Here is a 12,910-nt window from a genome sequence, read left to right as displayed (position 1 = left end):
CCACACACCAAAGAGACACTATTCCTGCAGGCAGCACCTCAGGCGCCACAATAATACTTAAAAAGTTAACTTGTTGGGAAAGTAGTTTGCTAAGCCCGCCATACTACCATGTGGTGTTGCACTGCAGAGAGGTGCAGGCTTGAATTGTGGCACTGCTTGTGTTTGAAATTCACCATGGAGGATTGCAACTTTTCCTTTTTGCCTGCGCTGGGTGGAGCAGAGAGTCTGGCTGCTGCAGTCCTGGCTGTCCATTCCAGCCAGCCCCTCCTCCAGCTTTCATTAACTTGGCCCCAGAGTTTTACTCTCTTGTTGTTCCAACACTCCCCCCTTCCCCCCCCCCATCCCACCCTGCAGCAATGGCAGGAAATGGCACCACATCAACAGCAGACCTGGGGAAGTGAGATGCTGTCTGTGAGGAAAAGGAAAGTCCGTAATTGTGCACAAAACAATGGCATGAAAGGAGAGAGTGCCCCCTTTCCGTCCTGTCCCCCAACAGCTTCAGAGGGAATCAGGATTACGGAGCTAGAAAGGAAGTGGGGTACCCAAGTCCCAGGGACCTAACCCAAAGGGGGGTGCAGAATTGCTCCCTCCCTCATCCTGGCTTCTGTCATTTTATGAGATGGTCAGCGGCAAAGTGGCTGGCGATGGCTTTGAAGAGCGCTTTGGATTTTAGCATTCTGCACGCAGCCCAAGGCTACACAGGCAGGGCTCAAAGGTGGATCTGGCCAAACAAGAGCCCAGCTTAAATTGTAGCTGCAGGAAGGCACTAGTTACCCAGTCTCCATGAGATCTGGAGACCTGCAAGTCCCAAACCGATGAGTTCATTAAATACATGAAAGCCCTACAGAGGAAGTTGCCCACAGAGGAAGTTGCTTATTGCATGTCTGTGCTCTGGACCTTGCCTCCTTCCACTCAGCTTCTGCTTGGATTTGCACATCCTGCCGCATCCCAGTGCAGAAACGCAACACACACACCCTGGAGGGGGCTGCCTTGTGTCTCCACAGGAGTCACTGCTCTGGACTCAAGCTCCTTCCTATCAGAAGCCATGCCCAGATTAGCAACTCATGGAAAAAGACAGGGAACATTTCTCCAAGGGGGGGGGGTATTTTTGCCCTTACACACTTCTCAAGCATTCTGCCCTGCCACATGAACAGCTATTAACAAATGGAATAGCATGTCCAGCGATCCACCAGTTTCCATTTCCACCAAAGATATTACATCTCTTTCTCATATAGACATTACATCCATCTCCCATATTCCAGCATAGGAGAGCATCAGGCAACAGAATTCAGTGTTATTAAATGGCTAAAAGAGAACAGTGAGGGGCTCTAGAAAAAATGATCAGCTTGGAGGGTCTTAACACCTGGACTCAAATTTGCTGCTCAGGCACAGAGAAATCAGGAAGAAAAAAATCCCACGAGGATAGGACAGACTGTACAACTTGCAACTTTCTCTGCGTATTTTTCACACTTCAGAATACAACTCTCTGTAAAAACTATACTGTGTGCACAAAACCAAATACTACAGCCTCCCAGGGGGTAGAAATCTTGCAAACCAAGGAAAGGGATATGCTACACACTCTCTCCCTACAAGCCTGGCTTCCGAGCTAAGAGCTTTATTTTTTTACCTAGGAGCATTTTAAAAATAGTACCAGCACTTGCAAGATTTAATCCATTCTCCTATTGTCAGGTCTCTACCCACCTCTTTCTGCCACATGGATGGATGGCCAGCTGAATTCAGCAGCCTAATTGTAAAGACAAGAAGGTTCTGTAACTTTTTTGTTTTTGTTTTTACATGAAAAGTGATATAGTGGATTAATTTGTAAGAAACCTACCTGTACAGACACCTGCTGCAATAACATGGATGGTGTTGGAAGTGAGGGGAGAAAACAACGCCATTATTGGGAGCCAGGATTCCTGGTCTCTTCTCTCAGAGAAGATGAGCCTATCTATGCCCCTGGAACCTGTTTCGGTTGCAACGACAAGGAAGTGGTGTAAACAGATGTCTCTCTCAGGTGCTGTTCCTCTTCAAACATTTCCAGGGATGAGTGGCAGGCACAAACTGTGTCAACTCTGGCACTGTTGATGCAGTGAATGTTTGGGAGTGCAACCGCCATGAACTGAGTGCTACTGCAAGAGTACAGGCAGGTTGCTATCATCCCTGAAGGGAACTGCCTGCGGAGTCAGAAACTGATGGGGAACTGATGGGGGCTACTTCAGCCTCCGACAGATGTCAGAGACAAAAGGAGGTCATGGCTTAAGGCATCAGATTCAGCGGCTGGGATGCCGCCGCTTTATCTGGCTCAACGGATGCCTGAGAAAAGCCAAGATCCTCTTGGAAGATGAAATAAAAGCACTCTCTTTCCCAGGGCTGCAGAAACAATCTAGAGGTCTTGACACTGACTGTCACCCGAAGCAAGACTCTCTAGAGTGTATTTAGGGTGCTGAGCCCACACCCTAAATAGGCAGGTTGGTACAAGCAGAAAAGGTAGACTCCTCTGAAAACGCCCTCAGAATTTGGGTCGCCTGTCCCACATTATGTGAAAAGATCAGGCACTATGTTAGAAGCTTCCTTCTCCAATATTTCCGCAGTAAATGAAAGAAAGGAGAAGTTTAAACTGCCACAGATTCTCTCCAGAGGCACCTCCTGTCCTTTCCATGGGCATGTAGCTGTAAAAGATAGCCAATGCCTTTTTGAGTCCTGAAATGGCTGTCCTGTTAAGATTTCTCACTACCAACAACAACATTCACCACCTTGGTCCCCTTCACCATCCCTAAATTATGCTCTTACCAGACACCCATCCCCCCCCCACTGTCCTGCTTCCCCCAGGCCCAGGTGTTGGAAACCTTTGGCCCTCCAGCTGTTGCTGAACTGTGACTCCCATCATCAGCCGAAGATGATGCTCTACATCATGGCCAGGAAGAACCTGTGGCCCTCCCAATGATATTTGGACTACAACTCCCATCACCCTTGACCACTTGTCATGCTGGCTAGGGCTGATGGGAATTGGAGTCCAACAATATCTGGAGAGTCACAGGTACCCAAGCTTTACTTTAGACTAGTGCTTCCCAATCAGCTAAGTACAGCAGATCCCCTGTTTTTCAAAAGCCAAACCATGTACCCCCTACTTTTGAAATTTTTTATACCTCTGAGGTATTTCTCATTATGTGAATGATGCCACAGACCTCCCCTCCCCCAGTGGGTTATGCGGACCCTCTGGGATCCAAAGACCACCAGTTGAGAAGCTCTGCTTTAGACAGATTTCCTTGTCAGGATTTCCTGTGTACATACAAGTGACAGCCTTACACTTGGGACTGTCTGAAATACCAGCAGCACTAGGCAATGAACAGTGCAGGAGAGAACCCACATAATGCTGGAATATTTTGGATAGGCATCTTTTTTCTCTTTTCCCAAACACAGTTTCATAGGGAGGCGGCAGCAGGTCAATATCCCAGTGACTTGACTTTTATGCTCAGTATGGGTTGTGATGGCTCTTGTCCATGCTTATACCCAATGCTCAGTTTGCAAAGGAGCACAGACAACATGTCTGTATGGGTGGTCAACACAATACACCCTTTATCAGGAATTCTGCAAGTCCATTCATGCACAACTACATCAACTACATGTACAAACTTACACTCAATAAAAAGTCAGAGTAATTGCTTCTTAAGAGGGAAGGACATGTGAGGGGAAAGCATTCAATAGTATCTATTTATTATTTTATCGTGAAACGCAACAAAGCAAAAAAAAGAAAGAAAGAAAGAAAGAAAGAAAGAAAGAAAGAAAACCAATACAGTAAAATAAGAAAAAAACATAAGACAAAATATCCACAGCTCAGCAAAGTCAGTACCAAGAATCAGGGGCTGGATATGTCTGCATAAATATTTAAGTAGGGGCCACCATGGAAAAGACCCTACTTCAAGTTGCCATAAGATGCATCTCCACTAGATGTGGCATAGCTACAAGGTGTGTCACGCAAATGCTCCCAGAGCTGGAAAAGGGTTAGTTTAACCTCTGGTTTGCTAGTAAAACTGAATTACTGTGTCTAAATAGTGTGTCTCCAACATGAAAAGTTTGGAAAGCTCTGGCCTAGGCAAATGGACTATCTGTATGGAAGGAGGCACTTTCTTAGGTAGCTGGGTTATTCAAGGCCTTATAAGTTAGCAACAAAACCTTAGCAGCTTGTAGATATCATCTCAACAACAATAGTGCCTTGTATCCTGTTTACTAAACCAGGTTCCATCCCTGAAGTATCTCAGCACCCACAACTTATTTGCTCTTACAACTCATAGGCTGCATTGCAAAGCAATGCTCCAGCACAAAATTTCTACTGAACTCATGCCAGCTCCCAGAAGGCTAAGCACGCAGGTCTGTAGCAGCAAAAACAAGAGATTCTTGTGGCACTTTATGAAAGCTTATGCCACAATCTGTTCAAGTGCATTCTAGTCAATCAGACGCATGATGTGTTATCTTTAGTTAGCCAGTTGTGTATATGTTTGCCCACTGAAGATTGCACATCACATCTGATGAAGGGGGCTCCATGCCACAAAAGTACGGATCACCATAAATTTGTCAGTCTTTAAAAGTGCCTCCTTTCCCAGCCTTTCCCAATCTAGTGCTCTGTCAGAGAATGAAGTCCAAAATATCTGGAGGTTGGGAAAAGCTGTGCTAGATGATTTTACTGTTTTGATATATCATGCCGCAATGGAAGGCAAAGGACAGTGCAGATCTAGTTAAATCTGGACCCGGTAAAATTGAGAAAAGTCATATTTATTCAGCTTTTATCCCAGGAGGATAAAACTAGCAGGCAAGGGTTTTCAATTGCCCCATTCTGCATCCATCACCTAAGTCACACAAACATGCAGATCTTGTAGGTTGGTGCATATTTGGAGAAGAAATGGCAAAGTAAGTTGCCTCAAGTTTGTCAGAATCTGTGGCAAGGCTCTGATTGCCACATGTAGGTTTCTTTTCCCTTTTTTGGGGGGGAGGGGAGACTCCTGTGCTTTTAACAGCCATACAATACAGCTAAATTCAACAAATAAAGGACTCCCTATCTTCATGGGAAGAGAGGACTTCACCTGTTGAAAGAAGACAGAAACAGTAGGCAAGAGAAGGTAATTCAATCTACGTCTCCATAGAGCAAGGATATGGGACTATATGGCCCTCCTCACATTAAACCCATTTTACAGATAAGGCAAACCAAAGCAGGGAAGGGTTTCAACAAGGTGGTAGAGAAAGCAGCAAGGACGCTGTCTCTTGCGTTGGTTGGAGATGATGATTTCAAGCAGGCCTGCAGAGCAGTTGCAATGCAGCTTCTTATTAGAGAGCAGCGCTTCGTACAGATGTGCGTGCCGCATCACAACCGCGGTTGGCTAAAGCAGTTGCTCCCCTCCTTCCCAATCTACCTCGGCTGTTCCTGCGGCCAGACTTCCTCCGACCAGAAGTCCTTCATGCAAGGATTGAGCGTGTCCGTTCCAAACATGCGGAAAGGAAGCGCTGGCCGGGGCATTGCATGGGGGGGGGGGGGAGAAAGGGGTCGGTTCACGCATGCGTAACTAGGGAGCTTTAGGATGAAAAGCGGGGGAGGAGGGGCAGATAACGGGTCGGTAATCCCGGAAGGCGGTACTGTATTCTGCGGGGGGAGCAGAACTGGCGGCCATTCAGAGCTGCGCCAGCTCGCTCAGAAGTTCCTCCGAGTTAGTTGGGGTTTCCTCCCAAATCGGTGCGCGCGTGTGCAATGCAGGGGGGGCCCTGGGCGCGTTTGATCGGAAGGCAGCGCCCCCCAACTCCGCGGGACCCGCTCCAAGCCTGGCAGGCGCGCTTTGGGGCTGCAGCAGCCCTTGGCCAGAGCAGCAGCAGCCGCAGGAGTCAGCTGGCAAAATGAGCCTCCAGGGCTGCGGAAATGAGATGGGACTCATCCACTCCCATCTCCCTTTCCCCACGAAGCAGAACCTCACATGGGGCGGGGAGGAGACGCGCTTTGGCCCAGAAAGAGATGCAACAACGATGGATTCCCCAAAAAACGCTTTTTTTGCAGAGGAAGTTGCAAAATAGGGGGAAATTCCCGATGCAAAGCCGTTTTACTTGCAGGGGTCTCCGTATTGGGACGCTGCGGACGTCTCTCCAATGCCCCCTTGGCCCGAAATCGTTACGTCTTAGTAGCAGGCTCTTCTGAAATCCAGGCGCTCTCATTTACTGTACGCAACCCAAACCTACTTTAGGCTAAAATACTACGCGAGGGTAAGTGCGATTGAAAACAGGTCTGGCTTCTGAGCAGATTGTCTGTTACACAGGATTGCAAACCGCCCTGGCACGCCACGAAAGTAGCGACAGATAAATATCCCTCTCCCCCGAGATATCTGCCCCTGCCTCGCAAGATGGGGGTCTTATTATGGGCCGCGGTCTTTCCTCCAGACCCCATTCAACAGACGCCTCTCCGGTACGGAAAGGGTTAAAGTCAGGGCTCTGCAACCAAACCAAGGTTTTTAAAGAGACAGACCCTCGTTCTTGGAAAGGGGCCGAGGCAGGCGCTCTACACGGCTGTCGGAGGGGATATTGCGCCTTGCAAGTTATTGCCCCGACACATTCCCCGCCGCGCAGCCAGCTCGGGCTAACGCTACCCAAGGCTGCACTGTGGGGCCTGCAAGGTTTCCCTTAATGGACCCACAAACGGCCTGCAAGAGTTAAAAGTCTTCCAGGGGGAGGTGTGAAAGGAAATCCAGATCGGTGCTGCGGAGAAGAAAGGACTGCTCTGGACTCACCCCGGCGTCAATCGCGGACGATGCTGTCATGCCACAAAAGGGTGCCCTTTGCCGGGACTTGCAGCGAGACTCTGCCTCCCTCGCCTCCCAAGGCCACTCCAGAAGAAAGTGATGTCATCACGGCTTTAAAACGGTGGGGACTCCTCCCTGCATCCTGACCCGCGGCAGCCAATGGGCGCTTGGTCCAAGCTCGCTTGGCGCCAGATGTTTCTCATTTCGGGCCTCCAAGGCTGAGCTCAGCTCTCTCCGCGCCTAGTGAGTCGAGTAGCCCCGGGGAAGCAGCAACAGCAGGGCTTGCAACGGTTGCCAAAGGGGGAAAGGCTTGGGCGCGCTTGAGGAGCAAGGCAAGGAAAGAGGTTGTTTTGCTTTCCAGATGGAGCTTGGGCTGGAGCGGGTTCCCGAGATCCTTCCCCACCCGGCAAAAATCGCTCAGATCGCTGGAGATCAGAAGGCAGTCCTTGCTCCACTGACCTTAAATAGGGCCTGCCAGGGAGGTGCTTTCCCATAAAACCCCATCTGCCCAGGTTTCCTTTGCACCCCATAAACTATTTACTCCTGTGTGAAGTCACTTTTGAACCCACGCTGGTGTTACTATTACTGGGGTAAGTGTTTTGAGTCCAGAACCTTAATGATACATACATACATACATACATACATACATACATACATATATAATTTTATTTGTATGCTGCCTTTCTAAGGTTCAAACCATGCTCCAAGTGGCCTACAACATGAAAAAATACACAACTACCACATAAACACAAAAATACACAACTTAACTGAACAATTTCCACACACGGTGGTACCTCTGGTTATGTACTTAATTCATTCCGGAGGTCCGTTCTTAACCTGAAACTGTTCTTAATCTGAAGCACCACTTTAGCTAATGGGGCCTCCCACTGCCACGCAATTTCTGTTCTCATCCTGAAGCAAAGTGCTTAACCCAAGGTATTATTTCTGGGTTAGCGGAGTCTGTAACCTGAAGTGTATGTAACCCGAGGTACCACTGTAATTCACAAGAATGAAAATATACAGAAAACTGGGGGATGTGAAACACGAGCAGTCAAGTACAGCATCCCCAGAGTGGACATAAAAAGGGGGTGCCTGGACCAGCCAGTCAGAACTTCCGGTTTCTCCTGTCTGGGACAGACTTCCTCTGCATGTGACTAGAGGTGGGCGTGGCCTCACCTGTGCAGGTAACAAAAGCGTAGGACTGGCTGCCATCTCTCTCTGACTACATTTGTCGAAGAAGCAATATCTGCTTAGTCCAAGATTCCCTCTTGGCTTGTAGCCAAGAGAGGACAAAGGGACTATCTCCTTATGGGATAGTTTCCAGGTGTACATTACTTTTCTAAGCTAAGTCTGCCTTCTGGGATCCAATTGTGAACAGAATGTGAGTGAGTAAACTCTTTTTATACTTTTATAGAAGACTGTGTCGCGTCTTATCTTTTATGAGGGACTAAAGGGGAATTACCTTTAAAAACGTATCATTGAGGTTTTAGCGAGCCTGAGCAAACACATTCGCTGGGCAACTTTAAAAAGGGGAATGTTACTCTGCTAAATTGTGGAACTTGTTAACACAAGTTGGACAGGATATAATCAAACAATATATCCTCTCCTGCATCCCTGAACATTCCCACAAAAACCAACAGCAACCCCCCCCCAAAAAAGCCCAACAACCCATGACACAGGACTAAAATAGTACAGGTTGGTTGCATATAAAAAATATATTCAGGCCCTAGGTAAAATATTTCTGTATTTTGTAATACTCATTAGGCTCATGTGTTCTCAGACTTTAGTGTACTATTTGTATACTTGTGTAGCTTATGGAAAAGGGATGCTTCACAGAAGTGAGGAATTGTTTGATGCTGGGTTGGCTACCACAAAGGACAGGACTTCTTAGTGGTAGCACCCTCATGGCATCTTCCACCTCTGGGAGATCTACACCCTAAAGACAACTGTGTGTGCTGGAGATGGAGCCCTTGCACCCTTGAGGGCTTGCCAACTCTGTAGGCTCCCTGCCTTAACACCAAGAAGAGGCACATTTGTGCTGTGGGCAAGAGGGTCCTTTGGGGAGATAGGGGTGGTCAGGTTGGGAATCATCAGAGATATATAAAGAGTATGGAGCCCTAGCCCTTTTGTAAAGCTATGGGTTTGTTTTCTAGATGTGCCTGCAACTGTCTTGGTAACTTGATGGAGGCAACTGAAATGCCCCCAGAGCAATGAAGGCCTCTGCTCAACTCCTCCTGCCTTTCAGTCCCCTCCATCAATGAGGTCAACAGAAGCCTAGCACAAACAGGAGCTCAATACAGCACTGAATCCTTTGTTACATATCCAATGTCTCAGAACAACTCATTCTATCAATTGTAGAAAAGTTCATAAATACCTAGCGCTGCCATACTGCCGGATTTCAATGGTGGAACTGACATTCGGAGGAAATTTCTGAAAGTTTGTCCTTTGTCTTAGATCTTACACAAGTCAATTGAAAAATTGTCTTTTGGCATGGCATTTTTGTAAAAAAGCTCAACAATTTTGGGGTTTTCTTTGCTGTCCTTTTTCCTGAACTAAGCTCAGATTTTTTTATTTCTTTATAATTTACTATGGACATCTGAGATTTGGTGATAATTGCCATATGCAATTGGCAAGGTTCTGCTTTCCTCGACAGGGTTGAAGGCTTATTGGAAAGCCTTGTTAGTACAGACTATCAATGATGGAAAGGAGGTCATCTCTAACGATAGACCGATATAATTATGAAGGCTTATCTGTTCAGGTAGAAGCCGCCTCAAGTGACCAGCATCATAAACTTTGCTTATAATAATGAATGCCAGGTGTTCTTTTGCAGATTATGATTCTGTAACCTGAAGATAATTTCCCATTTTAAACGGTTTAAATTTAGAACGCTATTGTTTCTGCTTGTTCTGAATTTTTCCCCTAAATAAGTCTTTTAATATTTTAAATCCCTGACCAAACCACCAAGCTGAACCATGACATTAAAGTATATTAAAATTGTTCTAATAGGAAGGCTACAGAACCTGCCCAGTCTACTATTTCTTGCAAATAATATGTTAAAGTCAGTCTGGTAGCTAGGGATGAGGAGAGTGGAGTCATTTGGAGCACTCTGGATTGAAGCAGTGGCGTAGCGTGGGGGGTGCAAGGGGGGCCGGCTGCACCGGGCGCAACATCTGGGGGGCGCGCTCGCTGCTTCCGAAGTCGCCGAAGAGCCTCGGGCGCAGGCTGTAGCAGAGCCCCATGTCTCGCGGAACCGCCGAGCTGTGCGCGCGTCCGGGCTGAAGGCGTCCGGCAGGCAGCGGCTCTCAGCGCTCGCCGCGGTCCCCGCGCGTCAGGGCCGCGGAACACGCGCCAGGCAGCCCCTAACAGCCCCACCTCCGCCGCTGCTGCTGCTGCTGCAGCTGCTGGGCCATGTTGCATTTTCCTCGCCTCTCTGCCTCCCTCCTCCTCCGGGCAAGCGGTGTCGTTTGGGCGCCAGCGCCAGCGGCAACTCGCCTCAGATCGGCAGGTTAGGGGTTGGGGGGGGCGCAACTCATGCTACGCCACTGGATTGAAGCAATCCTCACTTATTTTTTTCTTTTATACATTCTTTCTGTATGCCATTTTTTCTTTGATATATTGGTCCACAAGATGGAATAAAGTCAATAGATTTGTGGCTTACAATTCCTTTGTTCTATTCAGCAATAGTTTAAAATGTACTGAGTTAGAATAACTGATTTGCTCCCTCCCCACAACATTCACACATATTTAATCATGTGATGTTCATAAAATGAGTATACCCTATCAAGGGAAAGGCAAAATGTATAATTGTCACACGATCCCAAGCAGGGAAATTGAAAGAGAACCAATATAAGGATATGAGCCTTGTCAATACTTTTGACTTTAGCTCGGGTTATTTCTTTAACAGAGAAAGCAACACTTTTGAGTCCCTAAATACTTGCCAATTCTCATACAGTAGTTTAAAACCTGTATACACAAAATTGTCATGTGCTCAATTATTGGACCTGTTTTCTTCTACCCCTGAAAACTACCACAGTAACACATTTCTCAAGAGGAACATGGCACTGCCCTGCCATATTATTGCAACTGTATGGGATGTATCCTACTGCATTTTCCCAATATGCAATGCATGATCACCCCTTTCCTCTCTAGGAAGAGGCACTTCTTGAAGTGACATAGTAAAAGCAAGATGGAGAAAAGAAAGATACAAGTTGGTTGGCATCCATCTGTCTTGAAATACAGTGCAGAGTGCACCTTCAGGGGTGAAGTCAAACTGTTGGGAGAGTTATAGCACCTGCTGTGGATATAGAGACCAATAGAAGCATGTTTTGTTTGAAAGCTTAGGGTGTACAGGAGTACCGTGGTCCTAATTTTGTTGATACAGCAATTCTATAGGATTGCAGCTGTAAGGAAGCAAAGCATCACAAAGCCTTGCTCTGTGATTAGTGGAAAGTTTGATTCTCAAGTACACAGGCATTTGTGAAAAGGCAAAGAAATGGTGCTCAGGAACATTTGTAAAACATGTTCCTCTTTGAAGGCAGAGAAATATACATAAGCAAACATAGTTAATACAGTTGCAGATAGGTAGCCGTGTTGGTCTGCCATAGTCAAAATAAAAAAATTCCTTCCAGTAGCACCTTAAAGACCAACTAAGTTAGTTCTTGGTATGAGCTTTCGTGTGCATGCACACTTCTTCAGATTCTGAAGAAGTGTGCATGCACACGAAAGCTCATACCAAGAACTAACTTAGTTGGTCTTTAAGGTGCTACTGGAAGGAATTTTTTTATAGTTAATACAGTTACCAAATATAGGAAGTAAAAAGCTAGAATCTCCCGCAGGACCTTGCTGATCTTCTTTCAGTACCATTCTCTCCAAACTTAGTGCCTGTTTTTCAAGAATTGGTGTAATAAATGATGAAACATGAAAGTGTGTGTTTCTGCTTGATGTTGCAGGGCTTGGACAGCTCAGGAACACATAATCCACATTCCACAACCCTGAGAGAAGTCATTTATCACAGCAGTTAAATACACACCCCAAATCCAATGCTCTGAACAATCTGTGCTCCAAGTCACTTGAGCACATACAAGTTTGTATTTGCCCAAGACTTTATAATTATACGATTACATAGCAAATCACCTCAAGTTATCCCTCTCTTGTACAACATATATATAAAAAAACAGTTCCGAGAACAGAAGTTGCACTCCATCTTCAGGCAATTATTTAGTCTGACGTATGTAAAAAGGCTCCAGGGGACAGGATTTCAGATGTCCATCAAATCTTTCAGGATTGGCAACACTGCACCAAGTATGAATAAGGAAACTATACTTGTCTGACTGTACTACTGCAAAGCAGTTCCAGCCCAAGCCAAGTTCCACTTGCTCTCCTACCATCCTACCCATTGCCTAACTACCGAGGTGGCCAAACAATTTTCTTATTGGCTCCAATATATTTCATTTTCTTTTCCTAGTCTCACTGCTCATCTAATTATACAACTTCCTGTAAGAGTATGATTATAGTCAAAGTACTTCTGTCACCAGTGATAAAGAACTCCATTGTTGAAGCATATGAGATTTGTTGTACGAGTGCTAAAGAGTGCTAAAGTGCTAAAACACATTATCAAGCTTTCTAGACATGTATCCAGCAGTCTGTGTCTGAACTGTTCATATATAAAGTTAAGTTCTGCTATGTCCTGAAAAATGTCCACCTGCAATTTACATTTGATTAGGCAGCTTCCGCTGAAGTTGTGCTAATCTTTCCACCACCGTCAAGGTGACCCACTTAACATGCAAGTTGTCTGTTCAAAGTCTAGAGGCATCTTTCTAACGTTGCATGACAAGCATTAGCACCAACATTATAATGAAGAGGACCAACGGTTTACACATTTTTTCATTGTTCCCTGCAAACATGGATAACAAAGAAGGGAGTCCAAGTTTACTTTTTTTTTTTTTTTAGGACAGCCCCCATTTCAGCTTGGAAGCTGACTTCTGCTTTGACACAACTCCACAAAAGATGCAAGTAAGTGCCTCTCATTTAACACCCCCCCCCCTTTTCTTTTGGGATGATTTTTGGAAGAGCCAGACAAACATAAGGAATCAGTTAAAATTACAGAATTTACTACAAGATGGAATGATGGCCACCAA

General features: G+C 46.1%; 1 protein-coding gene across 1 annotated transcript in view; it reads right to left on the bottom strand.

Moving 5' to 3' along the window:
• Positions 1-7,403, bottom strand: part of NCKAP5L (NCK associated protein 5 like) — a 44,805-nt gene extending 37,402 nt beyond the window's left edge. The window contains exon 1 of the mRNA XM_082205423.1: positions 6,762-7,403. The gene's annotated coding sequence lies outside the window, so the exon portion shown is untranslated. The remainder of the gene's footprint in view (positions 1-6,761) is intronic.
• Positions 7,404-12,910: the final 5,507 nt, after the last annotated feature.

Source organism: Podarcis vaucheri (assembly GCF_965113315.1).
Source record: "Podarcis vaucheri genome assembly, chromosome: 2".
Taxonomy (NCBI): Eukaryota; Metazoa; Chordata; class Lepidosauria; order Squamata; family Lacertidae; genus Podarcis; species Podarcis vaucheri.
This window is presented reverse-complemented; position numbering and strand designations above follow the sequence as displayed.